Genomic DNA, 27,553 nt, shown 5'->3' with positions numbered 1-27,553 from the left:
TTCCAAAATGATACCTTTTATTAGATGAACTGGGAAATTACAATAAAATTGTCCTTTTTTGCAAGCTTTCAGGATCAATATCCCTTCATCAGGCTCTGGGAAAAGTATAGATGATACAAGATGGTAAAAAGTCCCCATAGGTAGGAAATAAACTTCATTTTTGTACAGAGGGAGCTGAAGATGCAAGGCTTCATGAGAGTGTCTTTGTGAACTGTGCTGAGTAGCTCTTTGATGTGTAGATCAGGTAGAATTCCTTCCCTAGAGGTGTCAGATGGCAGGCAGGACGGTAAAAAAAATCCTTCTTGTTCTGCAATGAAGTTTAAAATCCAAAATAGACTAAAATTTGGCATCTTCCATGTTTCAGGGGTGTACTTGGTAGCCACGTTGGTCTGAGACAAGAAGATATACAAAAAACTTGAACTCTTGGTTCCAAAATGATACCTTTTATTAGACCAACTGGGAAATCACAAGAATATTGTCCTTTTCTGCATTATTATCTGCATTATTTTCTGGCTATTATATTTTTTTCTTTATAATTTATTTATTTTTGTAATCAAGCACAAAGTGTAGTACAGCATAACAAGTGCCTATAAACATTTCACCAGATTTATGCCTTTTTTCTGTTAGAGTTATCTGACAACCAGTTGAAATATCAATTTGTGCGCGTTATTTGTCGAACCATATTTTGAACACATTTCAGCCTGTGGGTTTGCTTAATGGTAGTGAGTGCTCCTTTGCCTATGCAGTCTGCATTTGGCTACCTTAAATTACATGATCACTAAGGCTGCTTGCAGACATAGGGGGGAGGGGAGGGAGGAGGAGGAGGGTGGAAGCACTTTACCAGAAGAAGCAGTGTATTACTTTAACTTAGCTCTGTAGCATCTTTATAGATCAGGTGCTTCAGTAGGGCTTTTTGTCGCTTTTATCTAATAGCAGATTCCAACAAAAAGGCCCCACTAAAGTGCCTGAGCTATACGGATGCTGCAGATCCAGGTCAAAGTAATTCGGTGCCTCTTCTGGGGATGTGTTGGGCTTGGAGCAGGAGCACGCTGAATTTAAAGTAAAGCACATTTTTTTCCTCCCACATCTGCAAGCAGCTTCAATGATCTAATATGTATGAAAGAAAGTGTTTGAAGGATCTCTCTCTCTAGGAGCATGATGGGACGAAGAGAGCCTTCATACCTGATTCTTCCTATGTGTAGGGAGAATAATGGCAACTGTATTTGCTTCTGCTTCATGCTAACTTTACCTTGGCCACGTTCGCATTGTATGTGATCATTTTGAGACGTGTTGTAGCAAGCGATGTTTCTGGTTCATTAGCTTGCTAAATGTAAGATCTCTAGCTACAGACTTTTGGAAGACTGCTCCACATTGCATTTCTTATTCCATATAATACTGAGCTCTGAACATCAGTCATGGGTTTAGGTTTAGGGCCAGAGTTTTAAAGGTCTTTAGGCACTGAAAGAGACAGTTGTCTCATGGGGTTTTCGCTGGTATCTAGGTGCCTTATGCCTGTAAAAATCAATTGCATTTCATCCCCATTTTATTTCAGACATTTGTATATGACTTGTTCAGTGCAGTCCTTAATCGCATCTATACTAACCACTATTAGTAAGTACTGTTTGCTATATATTGCTGTATTAGTGTCAAAACTCTGGGCCAGGTTTTTAGGGAACATTATTACGGCTGCTTATGACATGCATAACAACATTTCATATTTATTTTCCTTCTTTAGGCATTTTGGTGGAATCCACTTACTGTTGTTCATTTGTCCTAGACAGGGGTGCCAAAGATACCCTTGACTGGACCTGCAGAGCTATATCAACTGGCCTCCCAGTGGATCTCAGTGTGATGGATGGCCCTGCATACCACACATGGCAATTGCTCCAGCTCATATCCAAATTTGCTGCCACCTGCTACACAGTCCCAGAGTAGCCATGCTGCATACTGATTGCTCATAGCAACTGCTCCAGGGCTCTGGGGCCATGCAGCAGAGTCCCATGGCAGTGGCTCTGGAGCCATGCACAGTAGGCCTGTGCAAATACAAAAGTATTCAATTTGGAGATTCAGATCATTGTCCCAAATTGATTTGGCTGAATCAGCTTCGGAAGATTCGGTGCCGATTCTGAGATTCGGCCATAGGGTATAATGGGGAATCACTGAAATACCTATAACTTTGTCATTCTTTGGCTAATTCAGATAGAAATTTCAGGAATGGTAGCCCCTTCTGAGGGCATGAATCCTGCCAAGTTTCAAGGAGATAGGTGCAGGGGTTTCTGGGAAACTGCATCTCAGGCTACTGACGAGCAAAACTTGTGGCATGTGACTGTGTGTGTTAAGGCGCAGCAGGGTGAAAACTGCAGGCATGCTAGGTCCTGTTGAGGTCACGAAGCCTGCCAGTTTTTGAGATAGGTGCAGGGGTTTCTGGGAAACTGCACCTCAGGCTGCTGACAAGCAAAACTCGTGACGTGTGGGTGACACTGTGTGTGGGTTAAGGTGCACCCTCACTGGCGCTAGGGCCTCTACATGACACAGTAGTGTGCCCCGATAAGGTCTCTTCCTCCCCTACAGCCTCAGGCAGTTCCACCATTTTAAATAACAACAGGTATAAAATAACTTAATGAGCACTAGCACAATAGCATCAGCAGCATCTCAGGCAGCCAAGCTGTGTCAAAGCCTTTCTTTCCTCTCTTGCAGGAGCTTCTTTAGCGTGTGTGTTAAGGCACACCCTCACTTGTGTGTGTGTGTGTGTTAAGGTGCACCCTCACTGGTGCTAGGGTATCTACACGACACGGTAGTGTGCCCCAACGAGGCCGCCTCCTCCCCTACAGCCTCAGTCCAGTCTAACACTTTAAATAATAACAGGCAAGCACAGTTAGCAGTAACATCTCGGGCAGCCAAACTGTCACAGACTAGAGCCTTACTTTTCTTTTCTGCAGGAATTTCTTCTCCAGCAGCTACCAGAGAACTCTCACTGCCAGCCCCAGCCCTGGGCTTAGATGTGCCCAGGGCCCTGCATCCTTCTGGTCAGGTACTAGGGATGTTGGTCTAACTACATGGCGCTGGCAGACAATGTTCTTTGGGTCAATCTGGTATCTTAGTAGACCAACTGAATAGTTAGAGAAAGCCTCATAGTTAGACAATGAGAGGTTGAGTTTTGATTTTATGGAAAGGGGTTTTCCTTGATTGTCTGATGAGGCTAAGTGGCTTATGGTTAATGAAATGAGAATTTTTATAAAAGAACTGAATGGTAGAAATAGAGATGTTGTTTTGAATATATAAATGATGTGTTATTTGGAGTGTGTGGTGGGCTATGTTGTGTTTTTATGTTTCTATGTTTATTATTAAAAAAAAAAAACTGAATAGTCAAAGAAATATATTTTAGCAAGCTTTTAGGTTGAAAAACCCTTTGTCAGGCTCCTTCACCCTTGGATCACACATGCCCACCAGCATGTGGACTGTACTGGACCACAAGGGATCTAGCCATCTCCTGATGCCATCCTTCAGCTTCCTCACCAGTACTTCCACATCTGGTTACAGCGGCTTGCCCCAGCCAGGAACACTGATCCACTGGAACTTCTCCATTTGGTTCTCCAATTCCCTCACATTTCATAGATTTCATAGACATTAGGGCTGGAAGAGACCTCGGAAGATCATCAAGTCCAGCCCCCTGCCTGAAGGGCAGGAAGTCAGCTGGGGTCATAGGATCACAGCAAGATAAGCATCCAGTTTATTCTTGAAAGTGTTCAATGTAGGTGCTTGAACCACCTCCGATGGCAGGCTGTTCCAGACCTTGGGGCCTCAGACAGTAAAGGAATTCTTCCTTATGTCCAGCCTGAATCGGTCTTGCAGTAGTTTGTAACTGTTCGACCTCGTCATCCCTTGGGGCGCTCTGGTGAAAAAACGTTCCCCCAGATACTGGTGGTCACCCTTGATAAACTTATAGGTGGCCATCAGATCACCCCTGACCCTGCGCTTTTCCAGGTTAAAGAGCCCCATGGCTCTCAGCCTGTTGTCATAAGGTCTGTTTTCCTGACCTCTGATCATGCACGTGGCTCTTCTCTGGACCCTCTCAAGCTTCTCCACATCCTTTTTGAATTGTGGAGCCCAAAACTGGACACAGTACTCCAGCTGTGGCCTCACTATGGGGATCTCCTGGGTAAGGGGGGCATCAGCAGTGCTAAGGTTCGCGGTGGCCTCAAGGAAGGGCAAGATCTGGGAGATAGTATCCCACTCAGTCTGTTCAGTGGACCACTGAGCCCATTCACCCCAAGCAAAGCCATCTCATGGATGGCCTTCTGTTGCTCCACCAGTGTTTTCAGCATCAGGTATGTGTAGTTTCACTGACTCCACATCCTGCGTGATTTTGTGCTGTGGGATGCTCAGCTCTGCCTGTTTCTCCCGCAGCATCTTACCCCCTTTGATGCTGTGGTGGAAGCAGCCCACCACCTTCCTGCATTTTGAAATGAGCTGGGTGGTAGTGATGACACCATCAACGGCAGCCTTGTTCCCATCCAAGGCGTCCTTGACTATGAGGTGCAGCTTGCGTGCCACACAGCGGATGCCAAACAAGTTGGCATCATGGCTGACCTTGACCATATTGGCCCCATTGTTGGTGCCCATGAGCCTGCAGGTGAGCTTGCCCTGCACAATGAGCCACCCCTGTACCATGTGGTTGATGGCCACCATGATCTCCCTTGCCATGTGGAACTCATCCATCACCTCAGCTTGAAGGAGAGCCCACCGATTACCTGACTGATCGCACCAGTGCTCTGTGAGGGAGAGGTAGGTGTGATCTCCACCCTGGCTGCTCCAGATGTCAGAGGTGAAGTGCAAGGCTACCTGCAGCCCTGCATTGTGCAGCTTCTCCCTCAAGTACTCCCTGCATGCCTCATACAGGGAGGGCACCACCCCCCTGCTAAAGGTGGTGCATGTGGGCACTTTGTAAAATGGGGCCAGAAGTGCTACAAACTGCCTGAACCTTAGCTGCTCAACTAGGGAGAAAGGCTGCCTATCCAGCGCAAGCATCTCCCCAATGCTCTGGGTGATCTTGCTCACCTTGGGAATGCACCCCACTTTCTGTCCACCTTTCCCCCACTGGTCCAGGTTGGCCTGCCTCTGCTTTGGGGGGAAGGGGGCTTTGAAGCAAGCGGGGGACTTCCCTTTTGGCATGCTCACACTGGTGCCGGGCTGAACAGGAAGAAGGGCAAGGGGTGGTGCCTCCTCAGATGCAGCAGCATCGCCATGGTGGAGAAGTGTCTCACATCCTTGCCATGGCTCATGTGCCTTCGGCAGTGCTGGCAGATGGCAAACCTGGGATCATCTGCCACCTCAAAATGATCCCACAGTACACTACTCCTCCGGTTCTGGGTTGAGGGTAGGGATCCTGCTTTATCCCCTTCCTCAGCAGGCTGAGGTACAACAGGAGGACCTGCCTCAGCTGAGCCACTTGCCTCCGCAACCTCCTCTGAGATGCTGCTTTCCAGAGGAGGAGACCTGGGTCTAAGGGAACTTTGAGGTGTGTGAGCACAAAATCAGATCCCACTTGTCCCCAGAATTTCTTTAGCCAGGGCACTCAGGTCCCCTTGGGTCCAGATCCAGCTTCTCCTCTGGCAGTGGGAGGCTCATGCTGGGAGATGAAATTGGACTGGAGGAGACAGTGATTCTGCTGCTGGTGCCTATTTCTGGAGTTAGGGGAGGTGGTGCAGGTGGAGGGATGTCAGGTACTGCTCCTACCTCCTTGCTTCCACTGGCAGCAGAAGACTTGTGGCTGCCAGGAAAAAGGATGTGTCTATGTTTGGGGTGGGGGCGGGGACTTGCAGCTTTAGCTCTCCTCCTACCCCTTATAGCCCCTCTTCCTCCCCTGCCAGAAGACCTGGCACCTGCCTTTCCAGCACACTTAATATTAATCTCTCCTGGAAAATGTGTGTGTGTGTGTAACTAATAATAGAATAGATGTCGTTCTCGTCTCTGATATATGACTGCACACAGATGCTCAGTGCTGCTGGTTTAATCGTTATGAATTATTTCACTCAGATATACAATCACCGATCTCAATTCTGGTGGGGAAATCTCAATTTGAAGGCAACTAAAAGACCCTGAGATGTCATTACTTATATTTTCCTCTTACTCGGGAAGAAGTCTCTTGGAGCCCATGGACGTGTTCAATGGGCAGGCAATGGAAAAGGAGCTCAGTAGAGGTGAGAATACATTCACATGATAAATATCTGCACAGTTTATGGTAAGTGGCACTGGATTTCAACAACTCGAAAGTGTATTCTGAGGAAAAGTATCCAGGTTGTAGCTGCCATATTGGTCTAGAGGAAAAGGCAATCAGGACTCATAGTAGAGATGATATATTTTATTACAGCAACAAGATTTTTGCAAAGAAGCAATTGTTTTACAAAAACGTTGTTGGTCTAATAAAAGATATCATCTCTACTACGAGTCTGGATTGCCTTTATTCTGAGAAAAGAGATTTGAAGTATACCACCAATGCCTCTGTGTTCCCTTCACAAATTCAACCTTGGACTTTTCTCCCACATCATTACTAACTATAAATTGGTCCTCTTCCCTCGATACAGTTTCTGTGCTGGAACCAGCAAAGTGGGGACTGGCTGGAATCTTTAGTAGTACTTAGTTACTGGTAATCCAAATAATTCACATTTCAGCTCTTCCACATAACAAACATGTGTTGCTATATAATGAAGCTCAGTGACTGTCAAGATAGCTCAAGAATTCTCACTCCTGGCTGTCAGTAAAACAAATACAAATGTGGTGAAGAGTAGGTATTCTATGTTGCAGTCAGTATTAGGTTATGGCAGTTATACAACTACAACATCCTTGGTTCTTTACCCAATGTATCATTGGAAAAATATTGACACACTATTTAATTAGTAAGAGCATTGCCAGCAGACTGAAGGAAGTGATTATTCTCCTCAATTTTACACTAGTGAAGCCACCTCTGGAGTCTAGTTTTGGGTTCCTCACTGTTTTGTGCCACTGTATCCAGTTTTGGGTTCCCCACTACAGGAAGGATGTGCATAAATTGGAGAGAGTTCAGCAGAGAGCAATGAGAATGGTTAGGGGGCTGGGGGACATGACTTATGAGGAGAAGCTGAGGGAACTTGGCTTATTTAGTCTGTAGAAGAGAAGATTGAGAGACTTCCAGAGAGGATGGAACTAGTTTATTCTCAGTGGTGGCAGATGACAGAAGAAGGAACAATAGTCTTAAGTTACAACAAGGGAAGTTTAGGTTAGATATTAGGAAAAACTTTCTCACAAGGAGGGTAGTAAAACAAGTTACCCAAAAAGGTTGTGGACTCTCCATCCTTGGAGGTTTTTAAGCTCCGGCTAGACAAAGACTTGACTGGGATGATGTGGTTGGGGATGGTCCTGCTTTGAGCAGGGGGTTGGACTAAATGAACTCCAGAGGTCCCTTCCAACCCTAATTTTCTATGGTTCTATTAAAATCAGCTAAGACTCCCATCCAGTTTGCTGTCTTTGAAATGTATATGTTGTTTGATATTTATTTGTGAGATACCAAACAAAAGCAAGTTGCATTGGTTCATTTATCCTTGATAATTTCCTGCATGAGAGAAACCTAGAGTAAATTGTTGGCAATTTTTTATCTCACTAGAACTGGGTCAGTTTTTTACTCTGAGGTTGGTACTAATGCATCTAATTTTAGTCAAACAGTTTAAACTCTATGTGATGTTTATGTACAATTCTGTACTTTCTGACTATTAGGTTGAAATTGGTGTAATCCGCATGATGGGCAGTGGTGTAGTATAACAGTGCTAGATTTTGTGTTCAGACAAGTGTTTTGGTACAGCAAGGCCTGCAAGCTGCAATACAACCTGCTGTTGAAAAGTGTTCTTGCTGCTGCCATTATTATTTTGCTTGTCTATCAGTGTTTTCAGATTCTCAATGTGTCTTATTAGAAATATAAATTCTTGTCATCTTGAGAATATTTTTTTCTTATTATGTACAGCATATGGCATCTTGGGCATTTTCATCTGTTTATTAATATAAAAAGTGGGATGTCTGAACAGCAGACCTATCAGACCCAATCAAAGGGTCACAGTACTTTCATTTCGATATCTTGGTGTTGGTGCACAGGCACTGGGATAGACAACCAAAAGGAGGCCTTCAGAAAATCCTACTTTTTGAAGCTGTAAAAGAGGAGTACAGTTGAGGAGTAAGAGGGGCTTTCTTGGCAGATTCTTGAGCTCAATGGCTCCTAGGTCTCCTCTAGCATGTTTGCCACAAATTAGAGTCTCTATGGCTTTTATAAGCCAGATCTCAGACAAGTGCAACTGTGGCTTAAAACTATTAGAGGTATGACCCACAATTTTGTCTCTAGTCCCTTGTCCAAGGAGCTTACACTTTTAAGGACCTAAATTTAAAGATATACTTAGTGCTGCATGTTGATAACCAAAGCGAAGGTATTGGGAAGGTGCCATTAGTAAAGTTGTTCTGACACAATCTGAACACAATTATGGAGACTGTGTTGTTCCATGGGAAAGTAGAAAAAGTAGATGTTTGCAGCCATTCATTGGAGGAGGCAGCTAGCTTGGGCCTGGTGGAAATTGTCAGCACTTCCCTAGACAGCTGAGAGAACAGCAGATGCATCTACTCTGTGGACTTCCCTGAGCTGGAGAATGTGGGGTGGAAAAGACTGAAGTTACAACAACAGAAGGTTGTCTTCCCTGTGCTGAGAAGATGGATAGTTTTCTTCTATACAGAAGGACTGAAGCCAGAAGGCTTGAGAGCTAGAGGATCAGTGTGGGAGGGACTTCTCTTAAGCTGGAGCTAGAGGGTCAGACAGCATAATGAGAGACAACACCCACATGGATAGCATGGAGAATTCTATCTGAGAAAAGCAGAGACTCAGTTGAGGATGCCAGTTGATAACAAACAACTGAGAAGTTCTTGAGGTGGAAGAGTGGGGGCAATGGGCATGAGTGGGGGCAATGGGCACTGAGACAGCCTTCCCCAAAGAGTAATCAAGAATTATAATCGAGCTATCTCAATTTACACCTGTGTGAATGAGAGTGAAAAGGATCATCTGGAATTAAGCACAGGACTAGCAGTCCAAAGCAGTAGTGTTACTAGGGGTGGGCAAGTGGGGCACCCCCCCTAATTTAGAGGAGCACCTCAGTGATGGCTGTTGGTGAGCCTGCATGGCAGCAGCAGCAGCTGGTGAATGCAGATCCTAGGCAGTGGCATCAGCAGCCATGCTGTGGGAATCCTATATGACAGCAGCACCCCAGCAACTCCTGCCCCCCTGCTTTCTGCTTGAAAATAACTACTTGACAATAGTAGTTATGCTTCTGGTCAAGAATTCTGATGTTATACCTGTGTTATTTATTGTCCTGTGTCCTTGTGCAAGTCATTCTGTGCCTTGGGTTCTCTGTCTCCCACAGCTGGAGGTATTTATTCAGAACTCCTTCAGTGTACAGTATAGATAGAGCAACAGAGATGCTGACATGCTAAGTAGTGTTCTGTGATTATTTTAAAGTAAAAAAAATCCAGTTTTTTGTGGAAAGATAGAAGTATGAAAAAATGTAAAAATGGTAGCAATATGGCTTTCTTACTCTTTCTGGGACATATTCCTGTGTAATTTTAGAATCTTTCATTCATGTATGTTTTGTACAGAGGCTCTTGCAGCATGTTTAATGAGTCATAATTGTCATGCCAGTTTCATTTAAATTTACTTTTTGCTTTTCTTTCCAAAACAATTCTTAGCCATGACAACAACAAATTAAAGAATTAAATCTGTTAAAACTTAGTGCATTCCTCAAACTATTAAGCAACCAAGGATTATTACAGCTATTGTCCTGAGTGCTTAATCATAGGCTATTTTAAGGCTGTTCATTCCTGAAGATAATGAAGAATTTTCAAGTTAACTATTTCATATTTTTGTAAAGATATGAATGTTTGATTTTAGGTGCTCCTACTGTGAGTACTCCAAGTATTCCTTCAGCATGTGCATTAGCTTCCCATAGCCTAAATTACTGGGTGAACTACTGACTGAATCCTGCTCCTTCTGAAGTCAGAGTTCTACTTTTTATAAGAAAGAGCAGGATTGATTTCTCTAGGCTTAATTCTCCAAGTTTTTGTGCAAGTAGCTTCATTATTATTCTGGTTGTGCCCACAAAGAATGAAAACAAGAATGAGTTGAGATTGCAGAATGCAGCCATGTGGCCTTTATTTCCATTCATATTCTGTGGAGAGTTTAGGACCTTACTGAAATCAGTCATAAAACTCATGTTTGCTTTAATGGATCAGAATTTCACCTTTACTTCTTTTGAAACACAGACATTCTTTTGCAACCCTGGTCTTGCTAACACATTTTCTAGGTCATGTGTTTGGTTTTAGCTACAGGGCATGGAAAGTTAACAATGGAAATCTTCCTTGCATAAGCAAAAGGGGTTGGAGATGATGCTAAAATTCCTGATAGCTTCACTAGTCTTCCCAACTATACAAGCTGAACCTGATTTCTAAGATAATGATGGAAAAGCCCCAATGTATCTGAATGTTAACTCAGGTCAGAGCTGGTGCAACAGTGGCACAATCCTTTCACTGTAGGTATACAAGCTAGGAATAGGTGTGGTGTGGTTGCTTTCAGTAAGCACTCTTCATTGTCAAACTAGTTTTGGCTTGTTCCTGTCTTAGGAAAAGCCTCACACAACAAAAACTGAGCCAGACAAAAAGGAAGTGCTTAAGTGTGTTGATACTATCTCCTATGTTAACAGAAAACAAGTAGGCACAACCCAAACCTGCTTGAACTGCTAGAGGGAGTTCACCCTTTGCATGTTTACTTTCAGAGCTGTGATTGCTGTTGCCTGAGACATGCTCAAAGGGATTTAAAGTGTCCCCCTTTATGATCAAAGCCCACATATATGCAGTACTTTGTCTTAAATGATTCAAGAAACAATTTTGTGCATAGAATTAATAAATGAAAATGGTTGGAATGTGCCAGAGCAATGAATAGAAACAAGGAACAATGTGTAAAATGATGACCGTATTTAACCCAAATCCAAGATGACTTGGAATTTAAGATGATCCCCCTAATAATTAGGTTCTAGATGTGGAAAATTTATAAATTTGTTATAATTTTCCATGTCGAGAATCTAAATTCCAGATGGATGTCTTAATTTTTTTCTCCACCACCACTGCAGTGGGCAAGCAGTGGCAGGTGGCAAAAGAATCCTGTCACCCCTACACTTGTACCCCCACACACTTAAGGTTCCTGCAGGCCCCATGTCTGCCCCCACAGTGCCTGTACCTGCTCCCACATGCCCCCCAACAGTAGGCCCCCTTCCTGCCTGCTCCCCAACACCTATCACTTCCTGTGGGGCTGTCACCCCCTAGCAGCTGTCCTCTGCACCACTTCCTCTCCTTGCTGCATGCCCTCTGCACTGCCTCTCACCTGCTGTTTTGAGTGCTTCTGCTGTCTGCCCCCTGAGCCCCTGCAGGAGCCAGAGTTTGCAAGGGAAAGGTAAGTGGTGGCAAGGGGCAAAAGAGGTAAGGAGCAGAGGCTGGGGGAGTCCTTCAGAATACAAGATTGACATTTGAATGGTTTATGTCACAAGAACTCGCTGGTTAGGCTTCAGCTGGAGTATTTTTTTGTGGTTCTAGGCTCTGTGTTTTAAGGATGTAGGAAAACTGGAGAAGAGGCAAACAAAGATGAGAGGGGGACTGGGATGTAAGCTATACAAGAAAAGATGAGAGAGACCTGGATGAGCGTAGGTCAGAGGAAAGGAGATTAAGGGGGAACCAGATGGCAGTTTTCAAATATTGGAAGGCTGCCATAAAGAAGAGAGAGAGAAATGGTTTTTCTTTGCCCCAGCTGGCAAGACATGAAGCAGTGGATTTTAAGATGCAACAAAGCAGATCTAGATTAAATCTCAAAAAGAAAAGAAAAGAAACCTGCAGGTTAGAACAGTAGGACAATGAAACAAACAACTCAGGGAAGCTATGGAATTTCCTTCATTGGGGATTTTCGTGAAGAAGCTGGATAAGCATTTGTCTGGTATGATTTAGGAATATTGCACCCTGTATTTGTGTAGATGGCCCCTTAAGTCCCTTTCTGCCCCATGATTCTAAGAAGCCAGAGAAAACATTATAATTTAAAATTAAAAATTATGCTGTTTATGTTATATTGTAATCTCTTATCCATGTTCTGCCCAGGCTAGTTTTGCAGCTGATGCAGTAGATACCCCTCCTAGTCTTCATTTCCTGCTATTTTGTTCCCACTCTCTGACTCCTCCTCTCTTCCTTCCTGCTCTCCCCCAATACTCTTTCATTCCTCTGTTGCTGTCTATGACACCACTATTGTTCGACTGATTCTCTCTCTCACAGCAAGCATTTTTTCTTTTTACAGTGTTGCTGTTCTCCATTAATTGCAGATATAAATACTATAGTCCCAAAATCTAAATCTTTCCCAAAGTCATTGAGTCTGTGTCCTAAATTCACATCCATTTTTTAATCTTGATACAATTTGTAATTTACAGGTATTTACATTGAAACTACCTGATTTCACCCTTTTATATGAATATTTAATTTATTTTACCATTACAGGTTTCCCTCGTTTTATGCTATACGTGTGTTCCTGGAAAACAGCGCATAACTTGAATTCCATAAAGGGAACCCACTTTGCAATGTAACAAATAGGAATACATTGTAAGACCTCAACTGTACTGACCCCCAGGCCCATTTCTACCAGTTTTACAAGACAATTTTGGTACTCACCAACAGCAGACAGTACATAAAAGCACAAGGCACTATTATAATGGGGATGGCAACTACAGAAATATGTCGCAGACAATGAGTGAGGAGCACAGATCCACACAAGAGACTATAGTTTGGTGCATGTCACTCCCACAATGCACCACCCAAAGCAGCTGACTGTGGACTTCCACCACATCAATTGCATAAGAGTGAATTTACCTCACATATAACAAATTTTTGGTATAAAAATGGTCATCACATAAGAGCTAATTCACACATACAGAACCCGCATAAAACAAGGGAAACCTGTACTCAGTAAGTTACATGCCTCCCTTGGGAAGTAAATTCTTGATTTGAGAATAAGTGTTACACACCTGTTGCACACAGTCTATAACTAGACTGGAAGAGGCACAGAGTAAAAAACTCCAAGCCCTCTACACAGCACTGACTTCTTCAAAGGGTTGTTGGATGTTGTGGATTGTATAACAGTGGTGTTCATTTACTATGTCGCAGACCAGAATGTGTTGCCCCACTATTGTGATGATATATGGTAAGGATGGAGTGGGGAGGCATCACCTATATCAGGTGCAGCCACCCTGCAGCATGCACAGGAAGCCACACATTAGATCAGGGAGCAGACAGGCAGCACAGTGGCAGTTAGGGCAGGAAGCAGATAGCAGAACAGTTGATCAGGACAGAAACATAGGGCAGGAAACAGGAAGCAGTGCCACAGACTGCGCAGGGAAAGGGGATAAGAGTGTTACTCAGGGAGGTTGCAGGGCTAATTTGTGGCCCGCCTGCTCCCACTGACCCACCGCCAGGGTGAATTTAAGAAAATATTTCTTGTAGTTGAACCATTAGATAATGATGCAAGGATATAAATGGTTGGAAAGAGCCAAGGCTTTAGGATATTACTTCTGGCAATAAATTGATAACAGCTGATGACCTGTGCAAAATAGTAATTATTTTAGTTTACAGATATTTGATTACATTTTCCTTAGTACTACATAATCTTTTTTGGAGCTGATTGATCAATAGATGCTTGGTATAATAAGTGATGATAGTATCTTTTCTAGTCCTATTTCTTACACTCAAAAGGAGATTTCTATCTAGCTGGATTGACAGGTAATTTTACAGTGGCAGTGATTTCAGCAAACATGACAGCTGTGGAAATATCTGATCATTTGGTTTTATGAAAGGAAGGGAGGTTGGATCAAGCTAGATATTAAACTTTTTTCTCTTTTTTTTTTTCCTCCAAAACTTAAACCAAAAAAAATCATTCTACATGTAATTCTCTTTTAATCTTGAGACTATATGGTCCATCATGGTAAGTATCATTAAGGTATAGTATTTTCTGAAAGCAACACCGCATGAAGGACTGATCTAGTCTAGCATCATGCAACTCTCTTACCCTAATGACTAGATACTTATTTGTTTTCAGGTAGCCCAGACCAAGGTGCAGACTCATACCTTCCTGGTGATATCTGAGCTACTTGCCACTGCGCCCTTTCTTCATTTGAAATACTTGTAAAAAAATTAAAAAGAAAAGAAAAAAAATAAAAGATTAGGAAGTGCTAGATTCACAAAACTGCCTTAGGAAAATTTCTTGTTCTCCCTTCAGGCTACCTAATAAAGTTGTGGAATCTCCATCCTTGAAAATTTTCAAGACACTTGGCTGGGATGGCTTAGTCAGGGATGACCATGCCTTGAGCGGGACTAAAAAACCTCCAATCCAGGACTTTCTAGTTGTACTTTTCCATAATTTTTTATAGTCATTACCTGAAGGATTAGAGTACTTGCTTGAGGCTATGGGAGGTCCAGTTTCATTTCTGTTCTCTGCCAGAGGAGACATAAGCCTACATATCTCACCTCCAGAAGAATGTCTTACCCCATATGCTATACTTTATTTTTGAGTAGGTGGGGTTCTCAATCCCTGCTGTTTAGTTTATCCTGTTTAATATAACTAAATATTCATGAAAGCAGGGACTGGAACCCATTCATCCCACCTCCCAAGTGGCTGTCTTTATTTTTTTTTATACAAAGTAGAACAGTCCCAAGGAGGGGGGTTAGACCTGCTTACTTTGTATCAAATTAATAAGGGAAAAAAACCAAAACAAATCACTGGAAGGGTGAACCTTTAGAGTTAGAAAAGTAATCTATTTACAGATCCTTTACCTCTTGACCCCAGAAAGACAGGAAGGCAAGGCTTCACATCTATCACCATGAGAGTCCTCAGCCACAAGTGCTCTATCCATTTGCCAATGTATTTTACACTAGAACCCCTGAGACTTAACAAGGTAGATGCAATTTCCAAGATGGATCTGGTTACCCTGTTTGTTCCCTTTTGATGGCTTTGTCTATCCAATTCCACCCACAGCTTTTTACCATTTTTTCTCTCCCTGAGGCAGGAGAATGAGCCTGAGATCATGACCTATCCTAGAGATGTGGGAGATTCTATTTGCATCTCTTCTTCTCTAAGGAGCCCTGTGATTGCCAGATTTCAAAAGGACTCGGTACATTTTGAAAAGAGGTATGGGCTGCTTTCCAGATCCCCAAGGAGGAAAACAAGAAACTCTCGGATACAAGTGGACATCCTTCACTCAGTCTCAGAAGGGAAGATGAAACTGACCATAAATAGGTGACAGTGGACTCTCTTAAGTTGATCTGGCAGACTCCAACCCTAGCAGCCATGACTTAATGCAATGTTGGCAAGAAATTGTAAATCCTATTGATGGAGGAGGGTAGAATACTTTTGTACCCATCAGCTATCTCTGAAACAAATGGCAGTAAATGAGAAATCACACCCAAGAATGGGGACCCAAGAGGTCAGATTTATTTGACCATAAGGCCTACTCCTTCTGTTCAGGGCAACTAACTGTTGGGCCCTACAGTTGAGATTCAACTTGGTCTATGCAAGACTTGCATTTTTTTTGGACCGGTTACCTGATTTAAGTTGGCTTTGATGGTGATAGATGGCTAAACAGTACCTGAGATCAATATACAAGTGGTCTTAAACAGTTGACTTAGCTTCCTGTTCAGTGGTGACAATGGGAGCTTTGTGGTGGTCATATTGGTTGAAGAGATCTAGCTTTACTTGCAAAGTGCTAACCACTGTGGAAGACCTGCCATTTAGGGAAGTGCAGTAGCTCAGTGTCATGAGAGATGTTGCGTGTCATGATCCAGAGAATTTAAGGGCAAACACTGCTTTTCAAGGACCACACATCCCAACATTAAAAATAGAGTGCAGTAAACCATAAATATACTCCTCAAAGATTGGCCTTAGGGCTCAAATGTCTCCAAACTTGAGCAAGGCAAATATATCATATTCTCACACATATCACATGTCTTTTATACAAAAACCAGCTGCTGGAAATTGAGGTGGACATAAGTGAGAAAATACTGTAACAGCAGCTTCTACTGATTAAGCTTCTGCCAGGCAAAAGTAAAAGTGACTGCACAAGATCCAGAGAGAGCAGAATGCTAAGCAGGTTTGGCTTACTAGCTGCTGTTGCAACTCAGTTGCTATAACTGAAAGATCCTTTTTTTCTTCATTCTGTCTCTCAAAAGCAAAGTGTGTAGCTTATTTGGCGGGTGTTGTATGCAAGAAAATATGATACTTGCACTTCTTAGGGGTGTGAGAAGTGGGCCCTATTTGAATCAGATTTAGTCTGAATCAGGGACAGTGATTCGATTTGTTGATTCGGATCACTGTCCCTGATTTGATTCGGCCAAATCCGAATCTGAAGTTTTGATGGTAATTTGGAGAACCAGCAATTCGGACATAGAGACAGCTTTAAAAGTTTTTTCTACATACCTTGAGGTAGCAGATGTCGCTTGTGATCCCTGTGATGCTGGGGCACATGGAGCATCCCACAGAAGTGCAGGGGGGCCATCCATGTATTCGGTGGCAAACGTGGAACTGGACTGGAAGTACTTCCAGTCCACTTCTGGGTCTGCTGGGGAGCACACTGTGGGGGGGCCCCCCATGCCTCCCTGGCTCGGCAATGAGCCACAGGGGGACCCCGGGTGCTTCCCCCAGACCCAGGAAGCACCAGTCACCAAGCGGGAGGTGTAGGGGCAGCCCCCATGTGCTCCCTGGTGGATCTGGAAGTGGACCAGAACTGCTTCTGGTCCACTTCCAGGTCTGCTGCTGAGCACACTGGGGAGCCCTCCGCACTCCTGTGGAACATTCCATGTGCCCCAGCATTGCAGCATTCATGAGCCCCTGCTACCTAGAGGTATGTAGAAAAAATATTTAAAGGTGTCTCTATGTCCGAATCTCCGAATCTTTCTGAATCTTTCCAAATGGGTTTAGAGGGTTTTGATTAGATTTAGAGAGATTAAAGTGTCCTCTGATTCAGTTTGGATTTGGAGATTTGGCCACCAAATCAGGCCAAATCTCCACTGAATTGAAATGGAGACTGAAGCTTTGCATAACCTTAGCACTTCTGGTGGGAATAACGACAACACATCTGAAAGAACTCTGGTTACTATAAGTATCGTCTCTTAATTTATACAAAAAGGAAAGAGTCAACAGGAAAGAGTGAGACCACTGACTCCATCTCAAAAACCCATTCTCATGTTTGTTAGGGATTTCCCTAGGGTGGTAGGAGGTAAGTATTCAAATCACCTCAGGCAGAGGAAATGAATTGACCTCAGGTTTTCCATATCCCATATACAGGGGACCTGGGGTCTAGTCCCACAAGCTGTTGTGTAAAGGGACAGATGGCAGTGTGACCACCACTCCTCCAAAACTATTTAACTAATTCAACCCAACTCCATGAATAGTTTTGTGATGTTTGACAAATGTTGCTTCAGTGTGCCAAAATGTGTTACATAGCTCTTCCCCTTTTTTCATAAATTTTGAGAGCTGTGTGTTTTGCTTTTATAAACCAAGGTGAATCTGTTGAAAGGCACTCATTAAGCATTCAGCAACTTTCTAATTATAAAAGGAAACACAGAACAAGACCCAGAAATTCAAGTGGGAGCTGGGTTCAAAGGAGCCCAAGTGGGACAAAGAAGAAACTGAGCAGCAGAACATTGGGCATAGCAGAGTAGCACCTTATGAGAGCTTTAAAGAAACTAAAACTGATGTAGAAAGCAAGAGAAAGAAAATAAAGTATATGGACTTTAAATAAGGAGAGACGAGTCTATTTCAGTATGTTCCTATAAAATGCAAGGTTAAAATATTTAAAGCAAAGACATACCTAATGTTAACATTTAGCATACTTCTCAATAAAAATGCAAGGATTTAAACAAACTCCTGTACTTTTCAGTGGAGGTTTGGGGTGGGGGGGAGGTGAATTTAGGATGAATGTCAAACAATTCTGGCTGGAGGACTGAACAAGCATTCTCATATTCTTATTCTGTAGTACATCATGTGCTGTTGTCAGAATGCAACTCTCTAACTATCCTGTTTCAATACAGACCTTCAGGAGAATTAGACTTTTCTCTCTCAGGCTCACTGTAGCTGGAAGGTACAGCAGTGAAATAACCACTTCTTTTTGTTCCAGGAGAAGTTTAAAATGCTTCACTAGTTCCTTACATGACAAAGTTTGTGACTTGGGAAAATATTTTGGATCTATAATATCTCTACCTGTAACTAATGGAGTCCTTCAAAGGAAACTTCTAAACCAGGTCTCTAAACTGTGGTTACTCAATAGTAGTATGTGGAGAACTCATCACTTGCATAATGTTGGGTTTCCTCCACATCTTCAGCTACTCAATAGGAGTAAGGTAAGGTATTTAAAGTCTCCCACTATGACTTCTTTGTATAAGCTATTGTTGCTGTTGCTATAAGGATGCTATATGATTACCAGTGGAAAAGATGGTACTTTGAATATTAAGTTGGGTCCTTTCTTGAAAAACTGAATAATATGTAGTATTTGTTTTACTTAAATGCCAAGAACACTAAATAGCCATGAACAAGAACAATCCCTAGGTAAGTAGTAGGGCTGTGCAAAGCTTCAGGTGCTAATTCAATTCAGAGGAGAAACGGGCCAATTCAGAAGCCGAATCTCCGAATCCAAATCAAATCAGGAGGCCAATAAAAAGGTGGTCTGGTTTAAAGCTCTCCTAATCGATTCAGAAAAGATTTGGAGAGCTTTGGAGAGATTCTGAGATTCAAGCAGTCTCCACTCGCTGCTGCAGGGAGCTGGACCCAGACTCTGTACTGGTAAGTGGGGGCGGGGGGGCTGGAGGAGGGGGGAGGATACCATGTGGGGGATCCCACCTGCCTGCTCCCTCAACCCCCCTGAGCACCCCCTGACCCCCGCACACTATCCCAACCCCGTCAATGGCTGCCCTGGCCAGCCCTAGCATCCCAGTGCTTTAAAACAAAAAACCCTGCACTCTTACCCGGTGTGGAAGAGGCCAATCCCCACTTTCCTGTGCTGTGTGGGGGGCTCTTCCATGAGCCCCCACCCTCTGCCCACTCTCTCAGCCCTGTCAGTGGCTGCCCTGCCCGGCCCCAGCTCCTGGTTCTTAAAAAAAAAACCCCAAAAAACCCCACAGTCACTGGTTGTTGCAGTGCCCATTGGGGCTTCTGCAGGCTTGTGGCAGAGCCCCCCACCTGCCCATACAGTGTGGGCCAGTGGGAGGCAGCGGGGATCACCCCTTGCCTGGCAAGAACCAGTGAGTGCAGGGCTTTTTTTTGTTTTGTTTTTAAGTGCTGGGATGGTGGGGCTGGGAGAACGGGCAGGGGATGGGGCCTGTTTGATTCGGAGATTTGATCGATTTGTCAGTGGCCGAATCTCCAAATCAGATTTGGTTGAATCAATTCGGGACAGTGATTCAAATCACTGAGTTGAATCTTTGTCCTCTGAATTGGCCAAATCTGAATCCAAAGCTAATACTAGCTGCTTCGCACAGGCCTAGTAAGTAGGTAAGTATCTTGTGTTGGCAGAATTCTACATGAATACCAAACTGCTTAGGATACATCTCATTATGTGGATGTCTCATATGCATCTTCATCTTCAGGGGTAAATCAAAGATGTCTTTCTAGGCTCACTTTTAGGAACAAGAGTACAGTATTCATGTGCAATGTGTACCTTTTAATCCTACTTTAATGTTTTCTGATTATTTTTTTTGCCAATCATGCTACTCCTTGCATAAATAATTACTGAAACATCTGAAATATTTCAGCTGTTATAAGGGTTTCTTAACAATGTTGTAACATTGGTTCATAATAATGTTGTAACTTTGCTTGAACCAATCCAAAAGTGCAAGTCTGCTGTCTGCGCTGTATTTCAGCTTTTACAAAAGTGCTGTCTATTATGAAAGACATGTACTATTACATAATTAAGTTGGTACCATTCTGGGTATCTGGAACAAAAGATTATGGGTTCAGGAACCATATTCCATAATGGAACTTTGGGTGATAGCAAATGCTGATGCTGCATTTGTGTTGCACTGAAGTAACACAACACTGTTGCCTCTGGCCATTATAAAGAGGTATCATTCTATGGATGAGTCATAATATCAAAGTCCATTTAATTTAACTATGATGCCTAGCAAAGTGGAAGTTAACCTTTTCAGAGGTTTTTGTGAATCAGCACAGATTTCAGGTGCTTAAAAATCCTGGGTCACTTTCCTTCTGAAGCAGTTTAAGAATCATAGCCGTGTTATTTGGAAATCCTTTGTAATCAAACTCAAAACATTTAACAGTGGCTCTCTCTAATAGTGCAGCATTTGGCTCCATTGTGCTGTAATGGAAACAAAAGAAATTTCAAAAGCCATTGCAGAAATACTTTTTTTACTCTTTTATTTTAGAAACTCTGATCCTCCACACCAGAATTTTATTCCATACCCAAATACTCCCTATTATTCACTAATATTCAGACTAGGTCCCCCTGAGACAGACAAGGATGGTGAATATTGTAGATGTATTGGGGTTGGCCTGTTTTCTAGAGTAGGACAACTACTTTTTAGCTTCCCCCATTAACTTTCTACCTTGCCAATAAAATACTAAAAGAATTAGAATCATCACTCTTGTTTGCTGCTGCTGATTTAAGAATGAAACATAGTAAAGAACTTGAAAATCAAACCCATAACCAGTCCTTGAAAGCCCTTTTTTCACAGATATTTGGGACTGGCAGCTGTCATTATTGAGTTATAATTTTCTTGATTTCATTTGGCACTGTTTTTTCTTTTCAATACTATCTTGCTTCAGTCTAATTTCTCAGTTTCTCCACATATATCTCCTCATTTAATCTTATTTCTTGCGTTTTATTAGGTTACATGATATGTTTTCCCAATTTTGAACACAGTCCCTGCCTAAAGCAAAAAAGGCGGATTTGAACCTTATAGACTACAGACTAAATCAGAGATGTGTAAACTTTCATATGCAGCAGCTTACTTCATCAGATGCTATGAAGAAACTGTAAGAAGCCACACTTCAAAACAAAGCAGTGATTAGAGTACAAAGGAGAAAGAAGGGGGAGGAAAAATAAGGGGCCATTGCTGGGAGAAGCAAGGTGGATAGAACGAAGAAAAAAAAAGCGGTTAATGGATTGAGGGATATAGGACTTGTAAAAACGAATCCAGGTGAAAGGGCTAGAATCTATGGGTGCCTGTACATGAATTCAGAGGCTGCTGTGATGCACTGTAATTACAGAATGTTAGAGCAGACTCAATTAATCAATTATGCTGGATTGTGGTAATTACTGTGCTCCAGCAGCCTCCCACATCTCATGTATCAGCACCCCCGCCCTTCAAAATGGCAGTGGGGAAACTTGAATCAAACGAGCTTTAGTTCAAGTGCCCCCGCTGCCATTTTGAAATGTGGGGATGCTGATACATGAGACACTGCAGTGCTTTAATTAAAGTGGCTCTTGGAGCTCCTTTAAGTAAAGTGCTGCCCCCTCCCCCCCCACCCCTGGAGTATGTATAACAGTGTCCAATATTCTTGGTTTAGACCATACTTAACACAATCCAGTCTGTGAGTAATTTCCTGTTCAATAATTTCCAACTTGAGTTGTAATTTAAAGTTTGCCTAAGAATAGCTACTCTGAGATCAGCAATGGAATGCTAAGGGTGGTGGTTAAAGTTTTCAGCCAAGTTTCAGCATCTTTCTGGTACTGATGTCAGATCAGTGTTTATTCATTTTTTCATGTGAAGCTTACACTGTCTGTCCAGTGTAGACTGCACAGAGGCACTGGAAGCAGGTGATGGCATATATGACATTGGTAGAGGGTCAGGTGAATAAACTTCAGATGTTATAATCCATGTTATTTGGTCCAGGCATAATGTGACCTCTGTTGATGAGGAGGAACAGTTGGCATCTAGGTTTGGAGCGAAATCTGGTGCCTTGGTGAGACTAGGACTTAGCATCTTTTCAGTAACAGACTACCTGTTTGAGGTTGGGGACTGTAAGCCAGGACAGTTTTATCCCCTACAGCTACCTTTACATCTTTGTCACTTTCCTGGAGGAGCTGGAGGTCATAAATGATGTGTCCATGGTGTTCTAGCTGGGAGCTGTAGATGACAATTAGAGGGGTTTTGTTCTTGTCTTGGGGTTGATATTGTAGCAGGTTAGAGAGAGGTCTTAGTCTGGCTCTATTTATCTGAGTGGATGTGATTTTAGGATTGTATGGTAAATGTAGAAATCCTTGCTCCATATCTTTAAGGTGTGCATCCTAGTCACTGAGATCAGCAGTTGTAACACACATCTACTGGTAGACAATGGATCTAGAGTGCTTAGGACAAGAGCTGCTGGTGTGGAGGTAGCTGTAACAGTTGGTAGGTTTCTGATACAATGTGGTGTAGTGATCAGAAATTAATTTTTTGGGGTGAAATATTCTGATTTGGAGTCAGCATGGATTCACCAACAGCAAGTCATGCCTGACCAACCTAATTGTCTTCTATGATGACATGACTGGCTCTGTGGATGCAGGGAGACCAGTGGATGTGGTATACCCTGATTTTAGCAAAGCTTTTATATGGTCTTCCACAACATTCTTGCAGGAAAGCTAAGGAAGCATGGGCTGGATAAATGGACTGTAAGGTGGATAGAAAACTGGCTGGAGCATTGGGCTCAGAGGGTAATAATCAATGGCTTGATGTCTAGTTGGCAGCTGGTATCAAGTAGAGTGGCCCAGGGGTCAGTCCTGGGGCTGGTTTTGTTTAATGGCTTCATCAGAGACCTGGAAGATAGCATAAAGTGCATCCACAGCAAGTCTGCAGTTGACAGCAAGCTGTGGGAAGTAGTAGATACGCTGGAGGGTAGGGCTAGGATTTAGAATGACATAGACAAATTGGAATCTGGGTCAAAAGAAATCTCATGAGGTTCAACAGGGACAAATGCAAAGTCCTGCACTTAGGACAAAACAATCCCGTGTACTGGTACAAGGTTGGGGACTGACTGGCTGGGTAGCAGCTCTGCAGGAAAGGATGTGGGGATTACAGTAGACAATAAGCTGAATGTGAGCCAGCAGTGTGCCCTTGTTGCCAAGAAGGCTGTCAGCATCCTGGGCTGCATTGGTGGGTGTGTTGCCAGTGAGTCAAGGCTAGGGCCCTTAGAAAATTGCAGATTTCTTGTTGCAAGTTCACAACACGTGCATGGGTAAAGTATCATTTTTCATGGAATATTCACAGAACTGTCATGACCCAAAGGCCTGATTTTTTTTTTTTGTGTGTGCTTCGGCACTAAGAATTATCCCCGTGGGTATACAGCTTCGTTGCACGGAGGAGTTCTGCTGCGCAGAGAACCCACGTGCAGGGAAGTGTTCCCGCCACTTTGCAGCGATCTTTGCAGGGTGCATTTCCTTTGCAGCACAGAAATGCACGGTGCAAAGGTTTCCTGCTCGTCGTATGCAAATTTGTGCCCCGCAATTGGCTAGTTCTAAATTATTCACACGTGGCAGCTGGCAATTGGCCTGCTAGCCGTATAAGAGGCTTGAGCAGTTTCCGCCCAAGCCGAAGAGGACTCCGCATCCATCTCGTGGGGACTCTGGGTGTGCTCGGCAGGGTAATAGAAACCCTGTGTGTCGCTCAGAGGAGTTTGGCGGCCTGATCCACCGCCCACCTCTTCCCGTCTTCGAACGGAGCCTACTATAAGACGTAACGACGAGTTTAATGCGCGCTTGTCCTGGACATCCAGAGTTTGTCTGCGTGGAGCCTAGCAACCTCCACGTGATTGTTCGTGTTCTGTCTGCGTGGAGCCTTGCAACCTCCACGTGTGTTCGTGTTCTTTGTTGTAACCGCAACTCAAGCAAGTTCTCAGCCTATACCACGACCATCTCGGTGTAAGTAAAATAATCTTAAAATCAACCGTTACGTGTCTGTGCCTAATTCTAGCTCGGCGCCCGCCCTCTCCGATCCGGCCTGCCGGGGCTGCTGGCCACAGCCCGCGTGCAGAGCGATGTAAGCAACCCGGGGTCAGACCCGGCGCGCACAAGAACTACCATTGATCTTGGCAAATGAATCCTGGTAGTTCTATGAAGATTCCATGATAAAAGATACTTTACCTGTGCCATAGATGGCAGAAGGCTGGGGCTAATGGGGCTTATTCCCCTCAAATGTGGAACAGCATAGAGGGCTGCATGGCAGCCCAGACGTTGGCTCTGGGTGGCTGCAGCAGGGGAGAGGGGCACACAGACTGACACAGCACCTGCATGCAGCCAGGATTGCAGCCATATGGTGTGCGGAGGACTGCCCACCAGAGCAGGTAAGTCAGGGAAGGGGTGTGGAGGGGGGGCAGATCAAGGCCCCCACAATGAGGGACAGGAAGGGAGTAGGGCAGAGGCAGGGACAGGGGTGAGTGGGGTCTTAGGGTGGGTCATGGGATGCTTGGAGCCTGAACGGCTCATATATGGATGTGGGGGGCTCTCACCACTCTGCACACCTCAGGAGAAACCTGAGGGACATGTGCCCCCTGGATCTGTGCACAGGCTGCCGCTGTGGGCTTGGATCTGTGTCCCATTGCTGCTGCCCCAGAAGCCAACTCTGGGAGCCAGTGATGGTAGGCACATGGTGTCACACTGCTCCTGGGGAAGTGGCAGTGGGGCACAGAGCCTAGCCTGCAGTGGGCAGGCCACCTCTGCTCCATGCACAGATCCAGGGAATATGTACCTGCCCTGGGCCTCTCTCGAGGAGTGCACAGCAGCAGAACCCCCCCCCCCCCCCCCGGCACCCCTGGATGAGCTGCCTGGGCTCTGAGCATTCTACAACCTGCCCCAGGGTCCTGCTCACCCCAGCCCCTGCCTCTGCCCCACTCCCTTCCTCCCTGTGGGGGCCTCTATCTGCCTCCCCGATACCCATTCTCCTTCCCTGACTTACCTGGGCAGTGCACACCGTCTGGCTGCAATTCTGGCTGCATGCAGACTCCATGTCTCTGTGCGTGCCTCCACCCTCTTCCCGCTGCAGCCACCTGGAACCCGCACCCAGGTTGCCTTGTGGCCCTGTGCACTGCCCTGTGTTTGAGGGGGCTAAGTCCCATTAGCCCCAGCCTTTCGCAGCCTATGCTCGCAACCCTTAAAAATGGCAGTATGGGATGAATTTCACTATTCCCACACAGTCTGCAAAATCGCGATTTTCACAGAAAACCGTTCAGTTTTAGCAACCCCCTCCCCCCCCCACTACAGAAAGATGTGGACAAATTGGAGAGTCCAGTGGAGGGTAACAAAAATGGTGAGGGGGCTGGGGCACATGACTTATAAGGAGAAGCTGAGGGAACTGGGCTTATTTAATCTAGAGGAGAGAAGACTGAGAGGGGATTTAATAGCAGTCTTCAGTTACCTGAAGGATGGTTCCAAAGACGATGGAGCTAAACTATTCTCAGTGGTGGCAGATGACAAAACAAGGAGCAATGGTCTCAAGTTGCAGCAAGGGAAGTTTAGGTTAGATATTAGGAAGAATTTTCTCACTAGGCAGGTAGTAAAACACTGGAACAGGTTACCCAGAGAGGCTGTGGAATCTCCATCCATGGAGGTTTTTAAGACCTGACTAGACCAAGCCTTGGCAGGGATGATCTAGTTGGGGATGGTCCTGCTTTGATCAGGGGGTTGGACTAAATGATCTCTTGAGGTCCTTTCCAGCTCTAATTTTCTATGACTCTATGAAATATTCCAATTTGATGGGAGGTGGAAGTTGTTAAAGTTCTGGTGGAATTTTTCTAGCAATTCCTTTGCATGTGTCCATATGATGATGTCATCAACATACCTGAGATATACTAGGGGGATGAGAGAGACTGGACTTTGCAGAATTTGGACTTCAAGGTCCGTCAAAAATATAATGACATATTGGGAGGCTATAAATGTTCCCGTGACAGTGCCATTTTTAGTTATAGGGAGTCCCCAAATCTGGAATAGTTGTGCAGGGACAAAGCAGGAGAGTGCAATGGAAACAGAAGCACTGTCCTTGTTGAAGATAATGTTCTTGTAATCTGTCTTTATTTGGGATGTTGGTGTACAGAACTGTGCCATTCATGGTAGTTAATAGTGTGGTAATGCAAAATCTCCAGGGTCAAACAACTTGCAGCAGAAGCAATAAAAAGAATCAGTTAAAGCAGCTTTGGAAAAACCAATCTTGCTTTATGCATTTTTCCTATGGAAGTTCTGTTATGATCACAGCACATTTTACAAAATTTTTCACATTATTGTTGCTTTGTATATTTTAGATTGAACATGTTTCTTCAAAAACTGTTCAATTGTATCAAATTTTTATTACTTAAAAACCCATTGACATCCACAGAGAGGGTTGTCTGCCTAGTGACAATCTGGTGTTCTTTGGTTTTTCTGTCTATCAAAATATCGTAGGAAATAAAACCTTCTTTATAAGTTGTTTGGGTTTTTTTGTTGCTCCCCGCCCCCGAAGTAGGGATACTGACATTTTGGCTGGATGAACATTCACAACTGATTCTGATTCATCAGGTGAAAGTGCAACAGTTTATTTCAGACTCATGCTTTTGGGGGGGGGGGGGTTGTCGCATTCAAATCAAGGAGGACATTTAATAAAAGAATAGATTTAATTATGAAAATAAACTGTTCTTAAAAATCAAATAATTGGGCTCTATTGTAAAATGGTAAAGGCAATGAAGTTGTAAATTAAGAATCAAACTATTCTGAACTGTCGCTTGAGCCAAAGTCATTGTCTTGTGAGTCCAGCAATGCCTACATGTACAGGCAAATAAAAACTAAAATATCCTCTGAAGTTCCTTGGCTTAGGGAGTTTAAAACTAACTGTGGTTATTCTATGGTTTGGGGTTTTTTTAATGATCATTGTAACAGTCATGGCTGCAACTCTGTTACTAAGAGGGGTCAGCAGCTGAGGATAATTACCACCCAGCCGGGGAAAGACGTGCCACACCCTCTAGAGCCAATGAGGCTCAGGAAGGAAGGAGAAGAGGGGGAGAAGACCGGGAGAAGGTGCCTTCAGGCACTTACAGATCAAGAGAAGTGGGTGAGGAGCCCTGCAGCGAGAGATTCAGATGAAGGTCCAGAAACAGGGACTCACACTCATAGACAATGACAAGATTCCGGGATTGATATGCCCTGTGGATTGCTACCTACCTGAAAAGCCAGCTTCTGTGGTGAGTCACAGGGAACAGAGCAGGGGAGCGGCGACAAACTGCGGCTCCGGGACAAGACGTGGCGGGGTTGCCCAGGAGACAAAGGAGGCGAGGAAACGCCCGATCCAGCCCTGAAGAAACGGGACTCCGATCCCTCACAGGAGGACGAGAGGGAGCGAGGGGGAGAGAATAGAGAGACTGTGAAAGAGCCACACTCCACCCGCTGGCACAAGCCACGGCTGGGGAATCCCTGGGTCTGTGTTAATCAGCCGCTAATGAAGCAATTAGCGGCTGATCTCCAAGATAGCG

General features: G+C 44.1%; 1 long non-coding RNA gene across 1 annotated transcript; it reads right to left on the bottom strand.

The window, feature by feature from the left end:
- Positions 1-27,553, bottom strand: LOC109285490 (uncharacterized). Its single transcript, XR_002093252.2, has 3 exons — positions 27,246-27,553; positions 20,267-20,441; positions 1-389 (listed from the first exon to the last, which is right to left on the bottom strand). It is a non-coding gene; the product is annotated as an uncharacterized LOC109285490 (long non-coding RNA).

The sequence above is a fragment of the Alligator mississippiensis genome, chromosome 6 (assembly GCF_030867095.1).
Source record: "Alligator mississippiensis isolate rAllMis1 chromosome 6, rAllMis1, whole genome shotgun sequence".
In the NCBI taxonomy this organism is placed as follows: Eukaryota; Metazoa; Chordata; order Crocodylia; family Alligatoridae; genus Alligator; species Alligator mississippiensis.
The sequence above is the reverse complement of the archived record's forward strand: the minus strand, read 5'-3'. Positions and strand labels throughout refer to the sequence as shown.